Source organism: Marmota marmota, unplaced genomic scaffold (assembly GCF_001458135.2).
Source record: "Marmota marmota marmota unplaced genomic scaffold, marMar, whole genome shotgun sequence".
In the NCBI taxonomy this organism is placed as follows: Eukaryota; Metazoa; Chordata; class Mammalia; order Rodentia; family Sciuridae; genus Marmota; species Marmota marmota.
Genome location: NW_025999990.1, coordinates 48,364,488 through 48,389,365, shown reverse-complemented (window position 1 = coordinate 48,389,365; position 24,878 = coordinate 48,364,488). Strand labels below are relative to the sequence as shown.

The 24,878-nt window shown below is 40.1% G+C and overlaps 1 protein-coding gene across 27 annotated transcripts in view; it reads left to right on the top strand.

Annotated features, from left to right (window-relative positions):
• The window catches only part of Epb41l3 (erythrocyte membrane protein band 4.1 like 3), a 226,521-nt gene that overhangs the window by 59,019 nt on the left and 142,624 nt on the right, over positions 1 to 24,878 (top strand). The window contains exon 1 of one of the 27 annotated variants that reach the window (XM_048806511.1): positions 24,217 to 24,430. The exons of the other annotated variants lie outside the window; for them this stretch is intronic. The gene's annotated coding sequence lies outside the window, so the exon portion shown is untranslated. Of the gene's footprint in view, positions 1 to 24,216; positions 24,431 to 24,878 lie in introns of those variants that run through there. 27 annotated transcript variants of the gene reach the window in all.

Sequence of the window (24,878 nt, the reverse complement as noted above, 5' to 3'; positions counted from 1 at the left end):
TGCAGACATCCTGAGATTATCATCATATGGCACCTCCTCGTAAAAATTATAATCATCCCATCACCAACAAAACGATGCTTCTCTTAAAGGCTCACAAGCATGCATCCTAGGAAGCTTGTGCCAAAGATAGTTAACATTTAGCAAACAGCATTGATTGCAAGTTTGAAAGGGGCTTGAATTCAGCTCTAGGCAAAGTTCAGTTAGCCAGAGTTAACAAAGAACCTGAGAGTTCTAGAAGACTGAAGTTTACTACAAAAGTTCAATTTAACGATTCTTGTATTAAATGAGATGTTGCTATACAGAAATATATTATGAATTTCAACGAGGGATCCCAGATAAACATCCCCCTCTTAGAGGCATTGAAAGCTTCGGAAAACTGCCTGCTTTTAGGAAATGCAGAGAAAAGATGTTTTCACCCCTGTAGAAGAGAAATACATGTCTCTAGGTCAGTCAGCAGGGTGCTATGACTTCCCATAAAGAGAGAAGAAGGTTCACATCCTTTCTCCACCTCCCTTTGGTCCCTCAGGTGCCCATGCATGTGGGCGGCTTATTCACAATGGGGGATATCTTTAATTAGGGGAACTATTTTATATATTATGCCTCAGCAACATTTTAATCTAATTGTTCATGAACCCTGCTGACTCTTAATTACTGTTTTGGTCATGCACACAGTAATGACAGTAATTCTAAATTAAAAGGTGAGTGATTGGTAGAAAGTATTAAATTAACTTCATAAGTCCAAATACTTGCTAAAAAGTAGATGAGGCAGCTGAACATCTCTTTAAGATGGAAACATCTTCCTTAAAATGTTTTGTTTACCAAGAGGAAGGCTGCTGTCCTTGTTTTGTTTCATTATTTCTCCTTTTATATTGCCTCCATAACTGAAGGACAAATTTTGAGTGTATCTATTCCAGATTACTGAAAATTGTTCTCAAATGCCATGGAGTCCTGCTAAGGAAACATTGTCCAATCAAACCTACAGATTGTAATCAAGATGCATTTTGTAAAATTGTATTTATGGAAATGTGCCTTAGGAGATTGCATAACCAGCAGCAAACTCAATCTTCAAGTAGTTCTTTAAGATTTAATAACTGAAAATTTTAGGTTTCCTTACCTAATTTTTCAGATTGAGTTTCTTACAGGATTTCCTAAATTCAAAGCATGTGAGGGCCATGTCAGAGCTGCCTGCAGATTCTGGTGTGAAGCAGACAACAGTGTATGACGTATGTCATTACAACTTCTTAATTTGGAAAATCAGGAGTCCAAAACTATGAACCCTAACAGCAAAATATTTAACACGTTTCCTCCATTAGAGAGCCTGCAAATGTTTTGAATATATATTGCTAAGAAGATGCCTTGGGAAAAGTTACCGCAACTTTGTTAAGTCTCTCCTTATGTTGACAAATAATCACTATCACACACAGATGTTTTGCATCTAATCAGGGCTTGAATATACCCTGTGGGGCCCCCTAGCAAATGTGGGTATACCGCTGGGAAATCTAGATCTGAATTTCACATTTAGTGTTTCAAAAACATTCTCTGATATATCAACAAAGTCTTTGCTTTCTCTCCTACCCGCTTTTTTTCTTTTTTAATAAACCATCCAGAAGGATTGGTGGAAACCAGAGTGGAGGGAGAAGGGAAGTTTTTGAGTATGGAGTAAGGTGGTACTCTCTTGAGGACCCTTGGCCTTCACTTTTTCCTGTGTAGCACCTGAAAAACACTTTGGAAAAAATTATGTCCTCCTTGAAAATCCACATCTAAATTTTTTTTTAATCTTATAAATAGTTACACAGAAAGCAATTTCAGATATCATGTATATACTTTAATTTTTGTAATCAAACACAGACATCGCTTTTTTAGGTGTGTTTTTTAAATACCATAGCAACTTGCCATCAATCATTGTATAGTTCACAAGCACAGGAGCAAATTTTTCTTTCATGGACATTTTGCACCTTTTTTTTCTCCATAAACTTCTATTTCCATTCTACTAGTTCCACAGAATATTCCCCTAATGTAGTATTTTTAGAATACTGCAACAAAATGGGTATATACATTGAAACTTAAACTTTATTTTTATCTTAGGTGACCATAACTTTATAGGGTTTTTTTTTGGGGGGGGGGGGTGAACTCAGGGGCACTCAACCACTGAGCCACATCCCCAGCCCTATTTTGCATTTTATTTAGAGTCAGGGTCTCACTGATTTGCTTAGCACCTAGATTTTGCTGAGGCTGGTTTTGAACTTGTGAATCTCCTACCTTAGTCTCACAAGCCACTGGGATTATAGATGTGTGCCACCACACCTAGCAACAGTATGTTTAAAAAAAAAGATTTTTCTGGATTAAGTGATCATTATAATCATTAGTAGTGTATACCTAGATCTAAACAAGACAAATTCCTACAAACTGAAACCTATTACTGCTACTGAGAAACAATCCCTTTATATAAGCAGAGTGATTCATGCATTTGTGAATAAATATTACATATTGCTAAAATGAAAGAGAGTTCAGCAATTTTCCTCCCTTCCTCCCTTCTTTGTTTTCTTCTTTCACATTTTTTTAGACAAGCACAAAATATATTGAGGTACAAAGGTAGCTGTAATTGATGGAGAACCATATTATATATCCTGTAAATTCTCCAAGTCTTTGAACTACTGTTTGCTACTGCATTTCTCCTTCTTCCTTGTCATTGAAAGGAGAAGAAAACAGTTACAAAGGATTTGTTAATCAGTGACCAAATTAATTCTGATTAAGAAGCAGTTGTATTTTCTCAAAGCTAGTGTAAATATTTTAGATCGTCCCATTTTTGTCCACTAGGGGTTTCCATCCTGGGCAGTGCATTGCATGACCTGGGATGGGGATGGTTTGCTTTTGTATTGTCCGATAGGAGAAGGAGGTTGTGGGTGGCATAAGAAAGGAGGTCAGGCAGATAGGTGTCACCTCCTCAGGTGGACAAGACTGATCATCTGCAAGTCTCTGAAAACCAGACAGGTGCCTGCACATTCTCCTGAAAGAGTTGAGACTCCAATTTGAGGACTCTTGTAGATAAAACTATGTGTTCTGGGGCTGTTTGTTTGGAGGGGAAAGGTCTGATTATGAACTCAGTTGCCTTCTTGATTCCCGGTATTTTTGTCCCACCTCACTTGTCTAAGGCCTCCCCTGAATCCCTTGATCCACAAGACTCAACTGAGATTGTGGGAGGCTGCAGAGAACCCAGTGAAGGAGGCCTGTTGGGAAAAGAGGTGAGGATTTTGACTTCCCTGGGAACTGAGATCAAAAGCTGAGGTGATGACATTGAGTGGCTGGGACGCTGACCCCTTAATTACCCTCCACAGCCAAGCTCATCTCCTTCCCTTTCCATCTCACTTATGAGGATGAGTTGTCCTTCTTGTTTCAAGTGCATCACCTCCCCTTGTGCTCTTGACCCCTTCTCCTCCAGGACTCTGCCCAGCCACTGACCAAGTGCCCCATAATCCCAATCTTTCATTCTGTGTGATTCTTTTTCCTTTCTGTATGAGGGTATCCAAGTCTACCTCATCCTTCACAAACAGAAACAAACACACACACACACACACACACACACAACTCTTTCCTTGATCAATTCTTGATGGTATCTCATTCCTCTCCTTCATTTTTCTATTTTCTCATCTCTAAAATGGCAGAGATAATACAGCACCATTACTGAGTTATAGAGAATTAAGTGAAATAATATATGCAAAACAGAGAGAGCCCTAATTTCACCTGTGAGTCTTCAATAAAACTGAGCAATTATTATTTTTATTCGCCAAACTTTTAAATATTTAAACATCTCCTCGTCTTTAATTCTCATTCACTCCTCAATCCATTGAATTATTTATCCCCAAACTCAACTGAAATTGCTCAGGTGAGGACGCTTGTCACTTTTGTATTCTAAATCCCGAGGCCTCCTCACCATCCTGATTTTTCCGGTTGACTTGGCTAGCCATGCTCTTTTTCTCTGAATTTCCTTCTTCGTCTCCCTCATGGTAACTCTGCCTCATGCCCAACCTTGCACTGTTCCTGTTCCCAAGGGCTCCATCTTTGGATGGAGATTATTTTCTCCATGCTCCTAGATGATTTTTCCCAAGTTCATAGTTTTGACTTCTCCCTAATCCCATCTCCCTTGAGCTGCAAGCAAATACTATACTGATTGTCAGAAGTATGAATTAAGTTCCTCATGCACAACTCAGACTCAGCATGTACCCAACAGTATTTACCATTTATTCAACACTCTTTCCAGTCTCTCCCAACACACATTTCTTCACCCACTATTTCCTTTATTGATCAATGGCACCCTTACCCATGCAGCTTTCTGAGCTGAAAACCTGAGCCAGTGCAGACCTCCTCCTTTTGGAGTTAGGCAATTAATGCAATCAATATTTGTGGACAAGCAAGACATCAAAGGGGATGGAAGATGGAGGATGGAGAACAGGTACCAAAATACAGTTAGGTAGGAGGCGTAACTTCTAATGCTCTAAAGAACAGTTAAGTGACTATAGTTGACAGCACTTTATTAAACTGTTTACAAAGAAGGGTTTGAAGGCTCCCGATACAAAGAAATGATAAATGTACAAGGAGATGGAAAGACTGATGACCCAGATTTGATGATTACACATTGTATATATGTATCTAATTTTCACACTCTACCACATAAATATGGACAATTATTAATGTGTCCATAAAAAAATTCTAAAAGTTGAGTAAAAATGAAGAAGAGGAAAAAAATTGGGACATCAACTCGTGACAGTCTTTTTTCTCTGGTATATTTTTGAACCCATCTTGTTTTTTACCTTCCCTACTATTAGTGCCCTAATAATAACTTTATATTAAATTTATTATTATTATTATTATTATTATTATTATTATTATTACTTGCTTAAATCTTAGCAAAGCTGTCCTCTTTGGCCTCCCTGACATTAACCCACCTTATGTCTCTCCAGTCTTTTCTCTTGAATGCCATCAGAATGGTAACTAAAATACAAATCCACCTGTGGTGCTCTCCTGAGTGCAACTTATCAGTCCAAATCAAGGACTTACCCTGATGTACATCCTTGTCAATCATCTGGGCCCCATTGGCTTCAATGTTTTTCTCACCCTTTCTTCTCACAGGGTTCCCCATACATAGGACTGGCTGTTTCAAGGATTTGGTGCCTTTTCTACTTCAGTTCCTTTTATCTGGAATCCCTTCCCTCCCTCCTACCCTATTGTTCTTCTAAATTCCTCTTGGCAGTAAGACCCAGCTCTGCTGAGTTAGATGCTATCACGGGATGTTGGGTGTATCTCTAGCAGAGCATTCCTCGTGTTAAAGAAAATGGTCTGTCCTCATATCTGTCTGTCCGCCCCCCCCAGACAAGCATGTGCATTCTTCCCTCCAAAACAGAGACCCCTATAATCCCAGCAGCTTGGGAGGCTGAGACAGGAGGATCCTAAGTTCAAAGCCAGCCTCAGCAATTTAGTGATGTGCTAAGCAGCTCAGAGAGACCCTGTCTCTAAATAAAATACAAAATAGGACTGGGGATGTGGCTCAGTGGTCAAGTGTCCCTGAATTCAATTCTTGGTGCCGAGAGAGAGAGAGAGAGAGAGAGAGAGAGAGAGAGAGAGAGCGCGAGCTCTTGCTGTGCTTTGGATGTGATCTATCCCCATATTGAAACTTGACTCTCATTTAAGTTGTGAGGTGATTGGTTCTTTAAGAAGTGAGTAGTTTCTTAAGAGGGATTAATGCCTTTCTCACATGAACAAATTCTCATTCTCACAGAACTAGATTGGTTACCACAAGAGGGATTTTGTTATTTAAAAAAAAAAAAAAGGTGGGGGATGCCCTCCTGTTTTTCTCTTCAATTTAAGCCTGTGTACCCTTCTGCTTCCTGCCATGGGTTGGAGCAGCACAAGATTCCTGCCAGCACCATGATTTTGTACTTCTCAAGTCTCCAGAACTATGAGCCAAAATACCACTTTCCTTTATAAATTATCCAGTCTCAAGTATTTTATTATAGAACAGAAAATAGATTCAGATACCCATGCTCTTATCTCTGTGTTCCTTCTACCTAAGCAAAATACTGAGTCACACAGTAAGAGCCCAATAAGAATCTGAACAAAGCTGGATAGGAAGGGCTCAGGGATGGTATCAGGGGGGCTTTAATCAGATATGCAGAGGTGGCATAGGAATGGGATATCCTCAGGGGCTTCATGGAAGGAAACCATCCATGCCAATAAACACAGGCTATTCATTGTTATCATTTTCCACATTTCTGCATCACCACCATTACCATGGCTAACACTGATTAGCAGTGTGCTGGACCCTGCGACTGTGTGTGTATTTTATTCAGTCATCCTTTCTGGCTCTATGAGGCAAGTACCCTACCGGTTCCCCTCTTGATGCATGAAGAAGCTGAGCCTTAAAGAGACAGTTCAATTCCTCACTGGACCAGCTCATAGTTGGTCCAGTGAGGAATTGAACCAGGTTATATGGCCAATTTTCATTTATTTAATCTAGTTGTAATCCCTACTTTTGTTATTTATCTCCAGGTCCATCTTTTAAGCTACAACATGGTCTGGATACACAGTAGCAAAGCAAGTTTTCTTTTTTCTTAATCTTTTATGTTTTTCATCTTACTTTTTATTTTGAAATAAGACTTAAAGAGGAGGAGTAAAAGAAATACAGGGTTCTCCTATATCCCACACCCATCTACCCTAATGTTAATATCTTACATAAATATAAAAGAACAATTATAACTAAGATCTTGACATTGGTACAATACTATTACCTAAACACAAATGTTGTTCATACTGAATGGTTTTACCACTAGTTTTTCCTTTTTCTGTTCCAATCTGAGGTCCAGCTTTGCATTTTAGTTGAGTTACTAGGAATCTTGTTAGACTCCTTCAATCAATGGCAATTCTGTCTTTCCTCATCTTTCCAGACCTGTGTTTTGTAGGATGCCCCTCAAATTGGATTTGTCTCATGTTTTTCCTACAATGAGATTCAGGTTTTGCATTTCTGGGAAGAGTCTACAGAGGTGATGTTTTCCACCCCCTCAAACCTGCGCCATAACCAGGCCACATGAACTCCCCGCATCTTATTACTGATGACATTAACTTTGATCACTTGGTTAAGATGGTGGCCATTGGCTTTCTCTACTGCATTTGTAACATGTTTCCCTTTGCAATTAAGAAATATTTGAGGGGAGATGCTTTGAAACAATGCAATTTAAATTTATACCCACTAATTGTAGCATTCATCCCTCCTTGGATCTTCCCTGATAATGACTCCAGTGGTTTTCTAGTGGTGATTTTTCTAGTTGCCTCGTTCCTCCTACAGTTGTTAAGTGGAATTCTTCTGTAAAGAAGAGGTCTTCTTTTTCCTCTTTTTATTTATTTACTTAATCATCTATTTACAGAGTATTAACACATGAGTATTTACCTTATTCTTTGGGTTATAATCCAATACAATGCTTAATTTATATTTTCATTCCAATTGTTTGGCCCTTCCCATAAGAAGCTCTTCAGGTTGGCTCCATTGCTGTCCTTTTTATATGTCCCTTCTCTTTTTTTGTTAAGTACTTTCTTACTTTCCGGTACCTCAGGTTGCTCAGCAAATAAAGCAAATTTTAAAAATTAATTACAACTATGTATAATATCAGAAGAAGCCTATAACTAATCTTTTAGAAGTTTGGGACTTCTCATGGAAGATTTGCCTTATATGGTCATAAGACAACCACAGAAGAGAGTGTGTTCCTCTCTCCCCCACACAACAAAGTGTTGGAAATTACCTTGTAAAGTATGGAATGTAACATTCCAGTCACATAACAACACGCCATTTAATTTCCTTTCAATAAACGTGCAAATGTTCCCCTTCCTGATCAACGTACCTGAACAAATGTAGATTTTTCAGAATGGTGCTGCAAATGGTATGGTGGGGCATCCTGCAGTGTTCTCTAGAACTTTTAGTACCTGTATGCTTAATTCCCCTATTTAGATGAACTGGTACTTTACCTGGGGCTTTGACTGAGCTCGGTAATCAGTTGTCTCTTCCTACATAGTGAATACAGCTTGAAAAAGTTAAAATTAAAAAAGTTGCTCTTATCAAGTTGATAGGGCTGCCAAAATTGTCTTCGAGGGAGCTGCTTCTTAAAAATGAACTTTAAGGTGAGGATAAGAGTTTTTCTACTCTCAAAGTTAGTGCATCTAGATTAGTGTTGGTGTGGCGGCTCTTCATCCATCACTCATCAGACTGTTGCTATGCCATTAATCAAGGGAACCCATCTAATTTTAGGTTTAGCTTTAATCAGCTCTTGTGCTATTTCCATTTTTATATCATCCTTTTACACAAACACCTTAAATTACTCTCTGCATTTTTCTAAGTCAGAGTTATGGAAGAACCTAAGCCAGCAAACGAATTCTGACAGTACTTGTAGGGAAAGGAAATTCTGTGGGGAAAGGTCATATTGGGCAAGGTCAAGAGAGGGCCATGTATTATCACATCTGGATGGTGTCAGTTACTCCAGCTAAAGATCAAAATAAGATGAAAAGATAAATCACATAATGCTAAGCTAAATAACATGGTCTTGCTAGAGAGTGCAAAAAATGAAAATTTTGAATGTGACAACTGAAGTCACTGTATAGGTGAACATGGAATACATTTTCTCTGGTCTTACTAGAAAAACTATCCATTATGTGGGAAATGAGAACTATTTTATTTGGATCCTATATGAGAATCTGGGACAGTCATTAAACCCTCAATAATCTTGTTGATCCTTGATAGGTTTTTCTAGGGAGGTAACCAAGTAAATGTTATGTGATTGATATGATCTGTAAGATGATTTTGAATTATACCAAATGGTCATGAATTTATACACATGTACATCTATAAGTTCATTCATCGATTGATTATTTAGAACTCAGAAGACATTTTCCTTTAGAAAGAATGTTTTAGTGATTGGCATCCCAGGTATCTGGACAAAAGCCTATTTAATCCATGACATGCTTGAAGTCTGGATAAATTATGGGATTTGATTTTAACAAACTGCCATTTGGGGAATTTTTACTAGGAAGCATTGTCTTAAGTTATCTGGGTGTTCATGATCCCAATACATTGTAAGGTTGGATAAGAAGCAAGAGCTTCGTATACTGTAGAGTAGATCCTCTAGGGTATACCCCCGCCATGTGTGTGTGTGTGTGTGTGTGTGTGTGTGTGTTTCTCCCTCTCTCTCTCCTTAAATCAATGCTCCAAAATAGGAAAGCAAGGAAGATTTCTTTCTCCATTCATTTGTAAATAATGTTTTTACTGAGACCCAACTAAATGATATGGGATAGTTCAGCAGATAAAATACTAGATCTATTTTTCTGGGTCAGTAACTTTGAAGTAAATGTGGCTGCTTCAATTTTGTAAAAGCAAAACTGTGGCCAAATATTTTGAAGATCACAAAGTCTTCTATTGGAGGGGAAAAAAAAGATGTCTATTCATCTTCATAAGAAATGCATGCCAAATTATTCTTTTTCCAGGGCTTATACAGAAATAGTTTTGAAAACTCTTCACTTTAGTAACTATTATTTAATTAATTGTAGACACTGTGTGATCTTGGCAAGGAGAATACTCCTGATGTTCAAACACTTGATGTAGTCTAATTGAATTACACACTGACAAAGATCAAGTTCATCTGTAGAATATGAATGTGGTCCTATTATGACCTCTTCCAGATAATGACTCTTCAAAAAACTTAATGTATTTTTACATAAATGTTAATAACAGTAACTAACTTACTTTTGCTTACTGCATGTTGGGCACAATTGGAATAGCCTTGTGTATTTGATTCTCAAGTATTCCATGAAGAGGGGAACATGATCATCCTCATTTTGCAATGAAGACATTGAGGCCTTGAGGATTAATCAACTTCCAGAGCCTCACGTAAACTTGCTCTCAATGCCCAGTCTCTGCTCTTAGCACATAGACGTTGCAGCTTTATATAGTTAAATAAATATAGAACATATATAATAATTCTGTATAATATAGGCCTATATGCTCCACAAAAGCATAATCATGCCTGGATACAAATGTCATAATCTGCCACCCCTTTTCAGGTTTTTATTAGGCTTATTTCTGCTTCCCTCTTGGAAGGATGTTATTCTTGTTCCTCTCAGCCTTGGAAATTTCTGTACATTTGCAAAGCTCTGTTCTTAGTGATTTGAGCCCAGACTCAACTAATCCTGAAAATTTGAGGTGATTTGTCTTCATATAGATATGATGAAGCTTAACCATTTTTAAAAATAAATATATTGAGTATATACATTCAAAGAAGTGCCATCTTCTTGGACAGGAAGCTACTACTCAAGTGTAGTCATTCCTAGGTATGTGGGGGACTGGTTCCAGAACCCCCCAGAGGCTCAAGTCCCTTACATAGAATCCCACATAGTATTTGAATATAACCTCCACACATCCTCCTATATACTTTAAATCATCTCCAGATTACTGATAATATCTAATATAATACAAATGCTATGTAAGTAGTTGTTATACTGTATTGTTTATGGAATAAGGTCAAGGAAAAAATTTGTGTACAGTCAGTACAGACACATTTTTTCCTGAATATTTTTTTTATTCTATGTTTGATTGAACCTGGGAATAGGATACCTGAAGATAGGGAGTTCCAATGTTAAAACTATCCATGCAGTTAAGTGTAGTTTGGCCTTTTACCTAGTTGTGATTTCAGGCAAGTTGTCCAACCCCCTGTAAGATGGATATAACACAGGCATTTTTTGAATCTGAAGTGATAAAATATATGTAAAGAGCTTACAGAGTGCTTAGCACATAGTAAGTGCTCAGTAATTGATAGTAGTAATTGTGAGTAAAGATGGTTCTGTTGTTCAATATCTTTTTGGAAGTAATTTTTCCCCCCTTGGGTACCAGGGATTGAACTTAGGGGCACTCAACCACTGAGCCACATCCCCAGCCATATTTTATATTTTATTTAGAGATAGAGTCTCACTGAGTTGCTTAGCACCTCACCACTGCTGAGGCTGGCTTTGAACTTGGAATCCTCCTATCTCAGTCTCCCTCGCTGCTGGAATTACAGGCATGCGCCACCATGCCAGGCAGAACTACTTCTTTTGGACTCTCGAACTAGCACTTTAACCATTCAAAAATTTTGAGAAGTGAACCTCCTCTTTCACTTTGCTGAATGTGCTGGTTCTCCATGGGCTTCTCTGCTCAAGGTCTGCTTCTCTGTGTTGATAGAGGTGAAACAAGAGAGGGAGAACTCAGGGACCCTCTGGCTGTGCTGGTGGAGATAGAGTGGCCAAGGGCTTTGATTGTGAGTCAGTCAATGTACGACAATGGTGCGATACCCCATTAGAGGGCATTATGTGGCATTTAGAGCTTCCTAAGTGCTTTTTACATGAATTATTTCATTTAATTCTCTCAATGATCCTTGAAGCATGTTTAGTCACTCAGTTTAGAGATGAGAAAGCAGATAAAAGGAGATGAAGCAAGGCAGCCTACATGAGGTCATGCACTGGCAAAGGGAGGAACAGGCGCAGGGCTAAGTCTGTGAATTTCTGCTCTGTCCTCCACCCAGGTCCATGGCAGACAGAGATATTCTTGTCTGTCCTGGGTTCCCTCAGTCCATCACAGATCACCGTATAGATGTCTCTTGTTTTTCTGCACTTTCTTTTTTAAAAAATATTTTCCTTAGTTGTAGATGGACACAATACCTTTTATTTTTATTTATCTTTTTATGGGGTACTGAGGATTGAACCCAGGGCCTCACACATGCTAGGCAAGCTCTACCACTGAGCCACAACCCCAGCCCTACCCTCTAACTTTCTTAACAGTATTAAACGCTGGTAATCCAGGGAATAAATGCAAGTCAGTCAAATGCAATTCAGAGGTTGAGCCACTGCACCAAATAGTTGGGTCACTTCATTCTCCCTCTCTGGGGGCAGCATTTCAACACCAAATATTCCTACTCCAGCTCTGCCACTAGGGGATGTGGCTTGGTTGGGGCTCTGGAAAGATAAAGTACCATTAATGGCCTGACTTGTCCCCCACCCTGAGTTGGTGCTCAGTCCATATTTGCAAATGCTGTAGATAAATATTTGGATATTTGAGTGTCTATTATAAGTCTCGCTTAAGTGTCCAAGATCTGAAAAAACCTTGTTGACTTTTTTTTTTTTTCATCTAATTGTTTGCTTGTTCTTTTACATTTTGCAGAAATAGGGAGTCCTTGGCTACCTGCTGAACAGGCTAAAAACATTTAGGTGCTGTACTATTTCCAATAAATGGAAGCCCATCAATATTTGTTTATCAAAATGATTCACTGCCTCCCATATGCCAGGTGGTTGCAGGCTGGGGACACAGTGGTGGGCTGAAGTGGCCCAGGTTCCTCGTTGGGACTTGATTCTAGTGAAAGGAGACAGTGTTTGATTGAGTGGTCACACAGACAGTGCTTAGGCACAGTGGTGACCACGGGAAAGCAAAGGGACATTGAAAACGAAGAATGGAAAGGTGGCCTAGCTGCCTGGAGCATAGGAAGGGAGCACTCTGGGCACTGAGGAGTGTTGCCCTTTCCCTGAGAACTGGGGATAAGAATGTGGTGGCAGATGTGACAGAAAGCACCCTGGAAGGGTCAGGGAGAACTTACTCATTTGGGAAGGAAGTGGATTAGAGGCCCAAGGAGACACTATTACAGGACATAGAAGGGATGTAGACAGATCCAGGGAGATGCACAGGACTTGGTAACAGATCCACAAGGAGATCAGGGAGAGCTAGGTGTCCGGAAGACACCTTGCCTGGGTTTCCATTTTGCCTGACTGATGAGTGGCCTTGTTCTCCAAGCTCAGTAGCTCCTGGTGCTGGGCTTCCTTCAGTTTCTATTAGGATTAATACGCTTTGTTCCTGACATGGGAAAACACAAACATGAGTAGGAGAGAGCCACTGCCCTCACAGAGCTTGCCATCTAGTGGTGGGGGTGGAGGAGGGGTTAGGATATCCCTATACTCACCCCTAATCTCCTAACGTGTGTTTGAAGGATGGCCGTAGCAATAAATTAGTCAATGGCTACTACATAGAGACAATTCCTCCCGGAGGGTGGGAGGCCCTAGAACTTGGGTGTCCTGGTGGAAGAAACGTCTGGGGATCAGTAGGCAAGATGAAGGGTGATGTTTGAAAGAAGACTGTGAATCACCAGATAAAACCTTAATGCAGACCACATGGAAAGACAGCCCAGGCTTCGAGCCCGAAATGAAACACTCTAAAATTCATCTTCCGTGGGCATGCCAAGTACAATCAAAAGAAGTGAGCCATTTCATGGGAGTAAGTGGGGTGAGAGGGATGTGTGAGGACGGAGGGTGGATTGCGACTTCTATCCCTTCACCAGCCCCTCTGAAAAGGATCCACTACCTGATTATTGCCAAATCTTCATAGATATCACCATGGCAACCATTGATATGAGAACTAATATTAGTCTGGACACTTCTGCTTCAGATGATCTGACATTTTCCACTTCGGTGGTCATTGCCATTGGGCGCAGGAGCAAAGACAGCCCTGCTCAGATCCCTGCACATTTTCTTTTGTCCTGAGAAGATAAATGCTCATTGTCCCCCTGCTGTTAGGGAAGGTCCCAGTGGCCCATGCAGAGGGGTGGCTCCACCACTCTGTCCTCTTATCTCTGGGTGGATGATGGAAGAGGGGCCCTGAGTTGGTTCAGGAGTGAGGATTGGGAGGTTTTTAGGGTGGTTTTGCCCAAATCAGTTCCATCATTGGATGGAAGCAATATGCAGGAGTCCCCCCAGGTCCCTGGTTTTGCTTTCCATACTTACCTGCTGTCAGAAAGAAGGGTGAGTACAGTATAATTATAATAAGATATTTTGACAGAGGCCATATGTATCTTTCTGTATATTGTTGTAATTACCCTAGTTTAGTATTAGTTATTGTTGTCAATCTCTTACTGTGCCTAATTTACAAATTAAACTTTATCAAAGGTATGCAGGGAAAATGTAGTCTATATAGGGTTTAGTACTATCTGAAGATTTAGGCATCCACTGAGGTCTTGGTGTGTGTCCCCCATACATAAGGGAGGATTAATATGTGTCAAATATCTATACCATACACATTTTTATAATATATTCATCCCTCCCTCTTAGGTTTAATTTTCCCCTCCCAGTTCCCTCCTTGTGTCTAATCTCAATCCTGGGCAGTCTAACTTTCAATTCTGAACCTGGCCCTCGAATCACCTTCTCACAGAGTCCCATATTTTGCACTCCCTGCTGCTCTTTTCATTTTTCCATTCAACACACATGGACCGAATGCCTCTGTGTTAGTCATTTTTTTTTCATCACTGTGACAAAACACCTGAGAAAAATAACTTAAAGGAGGAAAGAGTCATTTTGGTTCATGGTTTCAGGGGTTTCAGTACATGATCATCGGCTGGCTCTGCTGCTTTGGGACCTGTGGTGAAGTAGAACATCATGGTGGGAACACTTGGTGAGGCAAAGCTTCTCCCCTCTTGGAGGCTGGGAAGCAAAGAGAGAGAGAAGAAGGGGCCAAAGTCCTCATATTCCCTTATGGGCACACATCCAAAGACCTAACTTCCTCCCATTAGCCCCATCTCTTAAAGAACCACCACTCCTAATAGTGCCATTAGATGGGACCAAGCCTTTAATGCATAAGCCTTTGGTGGACACTTAGAGTCTGAATCATAACACCTCTCCGTTGCCAGGGACTGTTCTAGGTGACTGGGACACCTGGAGAATAGGAGGTCCCTATCTTTGTGAGATCAACATCATTAAACATAATAACAGACATTAAACATAATAAATATGGAAATGAAATGGTTTGTCAGGCAACAAGAAAAAAATGCAAATAAAGTAAGGGGGCAGGAGTGGTGAGGGGGAGCCTGTGGTATGAGTCAGCTTTCTGTCACTATAACAATCACCTGAGATAATCAGCTTACAAAGAAAAAAGCTTAGTTTGGCTCACCAGTTTTGGAGGTCTCAGTTCACAGTCAGTTCCCCCCTGACTATGGACCTGTGGTTAGTCACTGGAAGGAGCAGGTGGCAGAGCAAAATCACGCACCTCATAACCAGGAAGTGAAAAAGAGGAAGAAAAGGGGATTTATGATCCTTTTAAAAGTTATGCCCCCGGTGACCTGAAGATCTCCCATTGTGTTCCACCTCTTAGAGGTTCTACCTCCTAACAGCACCAAGTTTGAGACCAGGCCTTTATCACACAGAAGCCTGGTCATGATTATCTTAAGGAAATGGGGGTAGGCCTCTTTGAATATTGACTTGTGAGCAAACACTGGAAGCAGGTGAGGGCCTTAGCATATTAGAGAGAAGAGCTGGGACAAAAGCCGAAGGTGGAGACGTGCCTGGTTAACCACGGAGAGGCAAAGAGACCAGGGCCTCCAGAGAGACAGGGGAATGTGGTTGGTAGATGCAGTCAGGATGGAGTGATTGAGTAAGGAGACCATGGCAGATAACGCAGGTCCTGGAGGCCTTGGGGGACTTTGAACAAATGAGTGCTGTGGTCTGGTTGATGTTTTACGAGACTCACAATATCTTTTGTTTGGAGGACAACTACAAAGGTCCCAGGATAACAGCAGAGATGAATGTGTGAAGGTACCATGATGTAGTTATCCCAGCGCCTGAACACCCTGGGGAAACGTCGCTAGAGCCAATTCATAAAATGTTCATGTTCTGTTTAGACACAATTTCCCTCAGACTCCTCCAATTTTTCAACCATTCTTATGTATTTCATCGCAAAGTACATGCCAGAACCTCCTATCATTTATCACCTAAAATAATGAGTGCTCATGAGTATCTTCTCCACATCACACAGGAACTTGGAATTAAACCATGGATGATATTTCTTTTTTCTTTGGGGTGTTTGAAGAGTTGTTGAAATTCTAGTCATGATATTTTGTGTGCTATGTGAGTTCTTTATGCCAATTGTGAAATATGCCAGCATTTTATTGACACATTACTGGGAAAGGGGCAGCCAGGAACAGTAATAGGCTTTCCCTAGTGTGAGCACCAACAAATCTGATGGCAGACACTGCCAAAGCCTGCCCCATGTGTGCTCCAAAACGGCTCTCTTCGTAGAGGTGGGGCACAGATATGTTTAATCTAGTACCTTTTACCAAGTACAATGAGTAATCTCTTAAAAATATAAATAAGTACCTCCTATTAGTGTTTATTTTTATGACATTCTTCTTCTGAGAAATTCTTTTTTTTTCAGAATTTTAAAAATTGACACACAATATCTATGCATGTTTACAGAGTCTAATGTGATAACTTGATATATATATATATATATAATGTATAATAATCAAATTATAGTAATCAGCATTTCCTTCTCCTCCAACTTTTATCATCTCTATGGGTTGGGTACCTTTGGATTACTCTAGTTGTTTTGAAACCCACAAAAATTTCCTGTAGACCAGAGTCACCCTACTGTGCTAAAGAGCACTAGAGCCAATTCCTCAAATCTAATTCTATTTAGGTCCTCATGATCCCACCTCTTCCCATCCTTTCCAGCCTCTAGTGACCTCTCTTCTACTCTTTTCTTCTATCAGTTCAACTTCTTTTTAGCTTCAAATATGAGAACATGTGGTGTTGTCTTCTGTACCCAGCTTATGTCACTTAACATGATGGTCCTCCAATGCCATCTGTTTTGCCACAATGGCTGAGCAGAATTCCACAGAATGTGTGTGTGTGTGTGTGTGTGTGTGTGTATCANCCAGCCCAGCCTCCACTCGTAATTAATACCACATGTTTTCTTTATCATTCTATTTGTTCCGCAACAATCTCTTCCCAACTTTAATCCTGGCCTGTAGAGGCAGGAAAAACAACCCTTGGGGGGGCATGCTTCCAGTGACCCACCTCTTCCAGCCACACCCCACCTGCTTACACTTACCACCCAGTCAGTCCATTCAAACTAGGATATAGTGATTAAGTTATAGTTCTCACAATCCAATCATTTTATATTTGAATATTCCTGCATTAATGGGAGCTTTTGGGAGACATTTCACATCCAAATCATAACATTATGAAATAATTCAAATATGTCCAGTGTATAAAGAATTATATCATATAGGGCTGTGGCTGTGGCTCACAGTTAGAGCGCTTGTCTTGCATGCATGAGGCATTGGGTTTGGTCCTCAGCACCACATAAAAATAAAATAAAGGTATTGTGTCCACCTACAAATATAAATATATATATATATATATATCACAAATCCATATGTACCTATCTCCCTGCCATGATAATTAACTTTAGCTAGTGGTGTTTTTTTTTTTTTTTAATTTTTATATTATTATTTATTTCTTGGGAAAATACAGTATTAAAAATTCTAAATTAAAACAGAATACTTTTTATTTTAATGCTATATTTTTCTTTTTTCTTTTTATTAGAGCTTTATAGTTATACATAGTAGTTAGGTTCATCCCAACAAAATCATACATGCATGGAATTCAATTTCAGTTCATGATCTCCACCTTTTCGTTCCTGACCTCCCTGTTCTCCTTCCTCTCCTCTGCTAGACTTCCTTTCACTCATCCATTTATTTGTATTTGATTGGTTCTTTTTCTTTAAAGGTGAAATTCCCTGTGGTATATTTATATATGCATATAACATGATTTTTAAAAATCTACTGTTTTTAAAAACCCAAGTGATTCTTCTAATGCTCAGTCATGATTAAGAATAGAAAGAATATTTCAGATGATACTGATATTGACAAAAGTGGAAATTTGAAGGCCCTGTGATTCTAAAACATTACCTAATAGGGTATCCATTAAGCCATAATGGCACTCATTAGAATGTAATGTGGCACATGTATTGCTTGTTGGCTTCAATTTGGAAATAGGCATTGTGACACTCGGGAAAAATTTAGAGAGAAGCTTAATGGTTTTCTGTTCTGGATATTTATAATTTGACTCAAAAAACAGTATCATGCCCAGCCACCTAAGTTAACTCAAAAAAGGTCAGACGAGAGACAGTAGGACACAAAATAGATTACAGTTGATAAATCAGAGAAATCTTTCTAAAGAGGTGGTATACACTATCATGAGATTTATGAAGAAAATGCAATGAACTAGTGCCAAATTTTATCTCAATCCATAATAGAGAAGTTTTGTAGGATATTCAAAAGACACATATCTTCTTAAAGTCAAAATTGGAGTTGCTACCTCAAATAGTATAGAATCAATAATGCCCTGGTTCCCGAGTGACAGACTCTTGCAAAACAATTTCATCTAGAGTTGGACAGCATTTCATGGATGATCTTGCCCAAATGTCTTCTTGATAGAGGAATCTCTTCTAGAACGCAGATGTCATCTGGTATTATCTCTTTGAACATTATAGCTGCAGAGTCTACTGCTCAAACACAGTGTGACCCATATTAGAATGGCGGCCCTCTTTTAATGAGCTGAAATCTCTCTCTCTCTCTCTCTCTTTTTTTTTTTTTTTTTTGTGTGGTATTGGGTATTGAACCCAGGGCCTTGTGCACGCGAGGCAAGCACTCTACCAACTAAGCTATATATCCTCGCCCTGAAATCTCATTCTTTAACACCACTTTAATAAAAGAAGATATTTATGATGCCCCTCATTCCTCATGTTGCATCAGATATATATAAATGTAAAACCAGACTCAAATTTATTGTGCTTTTAGGTCTCATCAACCCTAAAAATCAAAATAATCTTACAAATTGATGTGAAAAACACAATACCTATTCAATAACATCACCAACTTGTTGATTTAACTTACTGATTAATGATGTATATATTTTTTGAAACAAAATTCCTTACATTGTGCCTAAGGATGGAAAGATGTAAGCCCTGGTCAATTTATTTAGTTTGGTTCACTAGTTAGTACAGAAATGCCTTTTTACCTTAATTATGTTATACCAAGAGGTATTAATTTTGTTAAAGTGTCTATTTCATGGGTTTACAACAGTCAGATTTCATATTTAACCCAAAATGCCAGCAATTAGTCCCCCATTTCCCATTTTAATGAGACATCCCTTGGCATCTTTGTAAAGATGTTTTGTGTGCTTAGGAATTAAGGTCAGAGCTATACTGTTTCTGCAATCTTCAATAAATGGGCATCTAATGCAATTATTGCTGGAACCGGGAACAGAACAATCTTTCATTGTTATTTATTACCATACTTACTGCTAATGAACTGCTGTTGCATCCTGATGCATACAATGACAGGATCCAAGCAATCACTCTTCTGCAAAATGTGAACTGACTGTTGGGGTGTAGACTATCTTCAATTCAGGCACCTGGGTGTAACAGTGAGGCTTTTTTGATACCATTTTTTTTTTCTATTCTAGCTTCTATGAACCTCTGTATACCCTTTGTCACCTGTGGGAGTGTTACATCAGCTGGCCACCTAGATCAGTGGCTCTCAAAAGTCAATGGGAATTATAATCATCTGGAGAGCTTGTTCATAATGGCCTGCTTTTTGGACCCCATCCCAGACCTTCTAATTTGCTTAGTCTGGGGCTGAATTCATAAATTTGCATTATTAATGAGCACTCTGATATAAATGGTATGATATGTTTATCACCTTCTAAATTTATTATTGACATATGTAACTTAGTAAACTGCAGGCAACTTAGTTTGAGAAACCCCAGTATTCTTTTCCAATCTATTACCTTTAAATGAGTCATCTTTGCATACTCAGGAAAATCCCTAATAACATCTTGAACCACTATGGCTGGTTCTTAAATGGCTTTGACCTATTAAACAAATTTATTTCAAGGGACATAGACATTGAAGATGATGTTTTCATTGATTTCCAGAGCATTCTGGAAGCTGTGGATTCCAGTGCAATCCCATTTTCAGGCGGTAACCACGCTGGCAAATACACATCACTGTGGCCACTGGAAAGGGGAAAAGTGTTGGAAAAGAGAAATCAAATTAAGAGGCAAGACTGACATTTTTTTTTTCCTCAGAGTAGTCATTGCTGTAGACTTCTTAGTCTAAAAGTTAACCATCATGCGTTTGCCTAAAGAGGGCAATGTAAACCTGAAGATAGCACTAGGAAGTTAATAAGCCAGAATGCCTCTTCCTACTTACTCATTCTTTTTTTCCTCTGTTAATTCTTGTTGATAGCTGTTGGAATGAAATACAATGGCTGATTAGGATTATTTACTACATGGAGGGGCTCGCTGGCATTTATTTTATGTCGTTTTTGGGAGAAGTGATTAAAATGTTAAGTATCTTGGCATAACCCAGCAGCAATCATCTGTTTGGAACTTGAATTTAATATTACAGATTACCAACTCCAATTCTTTTATATCTTACCATGCATATAAAATTTCCCAGTATAAAACATTCTTTTTTTTTTAAAGAGAGAGAGAGAGAGAGAGAGAGAGAATTTTTTAATATTTATTTTTTTTAGTTCTCGCGGACACAACATCTTTGTTTGTATGTGGTGCTGAGGATTGAACCCGGGCCACACGCATGCCAGGCGAGCGCGCTACCGCTTGAGCCACATCCCCAGCCCCAAAACATTCTTAATTTATGTTATTGGGGAGTTGAATTGAATAAAACTACAGATGACCAACCCCCATTATTCATATTTACTATTCTGTTTATATATATATCTCCATCCCTAAATGGAAAACATTCTTAATGTACTAGGTTTGGTGGCACATGCCTGTAATCCCAGCAACTCGGGAGGCTGAGGCTAAAATATACTAGAAGTGGAGGATGTAAAAATAATTAATAAGGATATTTTAATATAATGAAACTCACATAATAATTATTAGCCTCACCATTATGGCTATTATTATAAAGAGTATAAAAAAGAAAGGAGGGAAATACAAATTTCTGATGAATGGGAATGACTTTTCTCAATGGTGTTAGTATGTCCAATCTTGCTCCTGCTAATGTACATGTGTTTGTACAGTGTGTGTTGCATTCATACTGATCAGTGGCTTTTTATTTCATTTTTCATCTGTGGTTTGCATGTATGCAGACCCCTGAAGTAGTGTATACACAACCAGAATGAAGACAGCATCTGGAAGTCTTAATGAGCTATAAACTTAACACTATTCTTAGAACCTAGAAACTCGTAAATGAATTTTTATTTCAGAAGGATAAGCTTGTTGCTTGTGAATCACGCATTCATCCCAGAATTTCTCTTATTTATGGTCTCCAATAATGCTGTGGCTGAAGTCCTGCTCTGATTTCAAGGATTTGAAATGCAATTCTCGTGCCTGACATGATTCTGAGCATAAAATCAGCCTTAACCAGTTACTGCAAGTGTTGTTAACATTTTACTAAGGCAGCAGCTGAGGTTGAATAAATGAGGACAAATGAGTGTACATGCTTAGAAGGGTAACATTTGGAGGGTTTGGTCAAGCTTCACTATTCCTTCAGTCCTCATATTTAGGGGAAATTTTGGATAGTTTCTTAGGTCATGAGGCTGACAACATGGCTGTCAATACAACCTGCAAATTCTGTCCTTCCTTCCCTTGGCTATCATGTTGATGTTATCCTTGCTATTGAGGAGGCAGAGTCCCAATGAGTCAGTATTCTGTTGATGCTTGTGGTTGGATGGAGGTTCACTGGGGATCCTGATTCTCCAGTGTGGGTATAGGTTTACACATCTTACCTGAAAAAAGCTGCACCCATTGGCTGCACTGTGGCTAGAAGTTAGAATGGCTTATTGGCTTCCAGTAGAGCAATTATAGGAAGGCCATAAATAAAATTAGTGTGCTGTAGAGTAAGCCTGAGTATAGTGGAGGAGACAAGAATGGGCATCTTAAGACCTAAACTGGAGTGAAATAATTCTCACAAAGTATTTCAACATTTGCATAACATTCCAGTAGTGTTGTCTGGATATAATTAACTAGGAGTCTAAAGTACTGAGCTCTGGTACCAAATCAGCACTAACTTTGGGACTGTGTGAAAGGTATTCCCGGGGTGGCAGGGAGCCCAAGAACTATTTTGTCTTTAACTGATTGAAAAAGCACAATGAGTTTTGCATTGACAAGAATAAAGACTTATTTGGGGGTCTAAATGGGTTTCTTTGTGATAGAGGGACCTAGGGAAAAATCAGACCTCCAGAAAAGAAACCACATCTAACTAATTGTGTCACCACCATGCTTCTACTTTGTCACTTTCCTTCTCTTTTCAAATGGAAGATCTCATTATTTTTTTATGCTGATGAGAATTTGGGTTTTCATTATTGCTTCTACTCAGCAGACATTATATGTCTTATAGTTTTATGGATCCCTAATTTATTGAAGCACATGGAACTCTGGAACTAGTCCTTTATTTTCTTTCTATCTGAAAAAAACTGAACCCTAAAGAAAAGTGTCAGTGTAGTTCTTTCATTATTGAATGTCCATTCATTGATTTAGCAAAAATAAGTGCTTGGCTTGCAATGTACCCAGTAAGGCACTGTGGGGAGACAGAGATGACTAAGATGGGATCCTGCATGATGTTAACAAGGTAGAAGGAAGACAGCATTGTTTCAGAGATGCAAGCCAGTTGCCAAGGGAGGTATGCCCTGTTCGTGTGTCGTTCATGTGTTTGGTATTTATTTTTCTCCATAGCTGTGCTAGGAAAAACAAACACAAAAGAATAGTGGAGAACCTTGGTCAAGCCCAAAGAGTTTCATAATAATTATTTCCCAGATTTACTATTAAACTATGCAGCAGCTCTCTTTATACTCCAATTCTTGAACTCATGAACTATTATGATAACCAGCTATGTATTTCTCACTTTTGAAATAGAATACCTAGTAGTCTAACTTTTTTACCCCTTAGGAAAAAGTCATTCATATACTATCATTGATTTTTATCACCACAAAGATTAAGATTCATGAGTCATGGAGAGAACAGTTTGCTTGCAATTAAAAAAAATTAACAAAAATGCTGCAATAAAATGAATGGAAGTATGAACCCATCTGTGTCTCTAATGATAATGACAACTTTGTATTTATTGTAAACAATATGGTTTGTTCAAGTCCACTTTCAAAGGAGAGCTTCTTCATTCATAGATCTTGTATGTAACACACACACACACCCTGCCACATATGTGCATGTGATATGTATGTCTTTAACATTCATGTAGATTTCTTGAGGCCAATATAGGTGACCCTCCAATGTATCCAATATTTGGAATGTCACCTTATCTATCACTTGAAAGAGTCTAGGTCTTCATTACCTTTGGCACTTGGATCAGTGCCACAGTCTCCTCCCAACCTGGTATTTGCCCATCAATTCTAATCTTTGAAGTGCCCTCTGGTTATTTTTTTAAAATGACTTAATTCATACTTTCTCACTCAATATTTCCCGAAGTAACATGTCTTCTACAAAATGTAGTTTGCTAAACTCTATAGCAATACAGTAAGGATAATTTTCCAATCTTGTCCCTCATAGAAGTTGACCATCCTTCCAAGGCAAGGTAATCAAATGCTACCTCCCATTTCTATTGAAGCTTCCTTATCTTAGAACCCCAGGTCAAGTCTCCCCACTTCCTGAGGCCTGGCTGAAAGATCAACCTACTCATCTCCACCAGAGGCATTTATTCTGCATCACATCTTTGGCACCCATTGGTAAATGCAATATTTTTGTGAATCCCTCTGTCATCCCTTATTGTCTTTGAGCTTGTGAAGGGGTGACTGGGTGGTTTGTAAAGGGCTTAAAAATTCTTACATAAATACGCCTTAGAGCTTCAAGACTGTGAAATGACCATCTTCTTTCACCTACAAGTCAGTGTGTGATTCCCCTTCTTTCCATTTCTGCTGAAAGCTGAGTAGCTGAGTTGGACAGAGTAGCTGAATTGCTAACAGACCAGAAAACCTCTTTTTATCAAGCTTCAATTTAAGTCTTATCTGTTAACATTTCTGGAGCCCATATCCTGTGCAAGGCACATCCAGTTTGAATTTTAAAAGGGGGGGGAAAAAACTCTGCAGTCCCTAAGCCAATAAATAACTCACCTGAAGGTCACCGGAATACCCCTCCCTCCTTTCCCACAGGGAGGTCTGGGAGGAGAAGAGAAGGGGATATAGAGGCCCAGCAGTTACCTAAGTGGAAATGCAAAGGCTAAGGCTATTGGCAACTGTCTCCAGGCGTTGTCCCCTGAGCCTGATGCTGCGCCAGGACGGAGAAGGCTGTTCCAATATAACTGTCCTAAAGTACTGCGGTGGCCCCCTCCCCCGCGCCTGAGAGGGAAGCGGGGACGAGGTTGGCTTTCTTTGCACCCTGTCTGGGCGTGGGCCCAGCCGCAGCTCCGCGGAGCCTCGGTGTCTCTTGCAAGGGGGGCGGGGGGAGCCGCGGCGAGCAGCCCTGGGCTGCGGCTTCCTCCCCACGCCGTCTTCTGCGCACCGCCGACCAGGACGCGAGCCCGAGCCTGGTCCCCACGCAGCGGCTTGCCCGGCCTCCCGGCCGACCCCAGGTAACTTTTCTGCCTCACGCAGAGGGAGGATTCCAAGGGGGTCTCTGGTTTCCGAGGTGCGAAGGACGAACCCGAGGTTGGGGGCGAGGCGCGCTGGGCTGTGCGGCTGACGCGTGGCTTCGGAGCCGCGCGGCCGCCTGAATTGCGGGAGCCCAGCGCGCAGCGCGGCCCGCGTTCCCCACTGCCGCCGGCCCCGGGACCCCCGCCGGGCTGGGCCATCAGTGCACTGCGCTCCGCTCCGGGGGGGACTTGCTCGCTCCACTGGGCGCTCCGAAGCATCGCCGAGGCAGGCGCGCGTAGCCTGAGCCCGGCCTCCGGCCTGGGGGCCTCCCTCGGAGCCCTGGCCGAAAGGGGCGACTCTGTCCCCGCGTCCTTTCTCTGCCAATTTGCGCAAATTCCCGTTTCGGGGCGCCATGTTTTAAGTTACTCCAGGGGTTGGGGGAAAGCG